Raw genomic sequence first — 346 nt, 5'->3', positions numbered from 1 at the left:
CAACTTCTAAGAATTATATCTTAAATACAGAGACTGAAATGTGCTACAACACTAGACTTATTTCTAAGTAAAACTGCACCATCAACGGATAGCCAAAGTGGTCTTATCCGTTGAGGCTACAAACACTAAACTTCTACTTAAGTGTTTTGTTAAACATATCATCAAACTAATGCACATATATTCCTAACAGTATTAGATATTTAAATTTTATTGCTTTAATAGTAGTTTAAAAAAGTAGAATTAAATTGATTCCCGCATTCGTGTATCATAACCAACTTTTCTTTGACTATGAAAAATTCATATTTTGGGGTTAAGGAATGAGTAATAAAATATATTTTTTAGAACC

Source organism: Apium graveolens, chromosome 8 (assembly GCF_009905375.1).
Source record: "Apium graveolens cultivar Ventura chromosome 8, ASM990537v1, whole genome shotgun sequence".
Taxonomy (NCBI): Eukaryota; Viridiplantae; Streptophyta; class Magnoliopsida; order Apiales; family Apiaceae; genus Apium; species Apium graveolens.
This window is presented reverse-complemented; position numbering follows the sequence as displayed.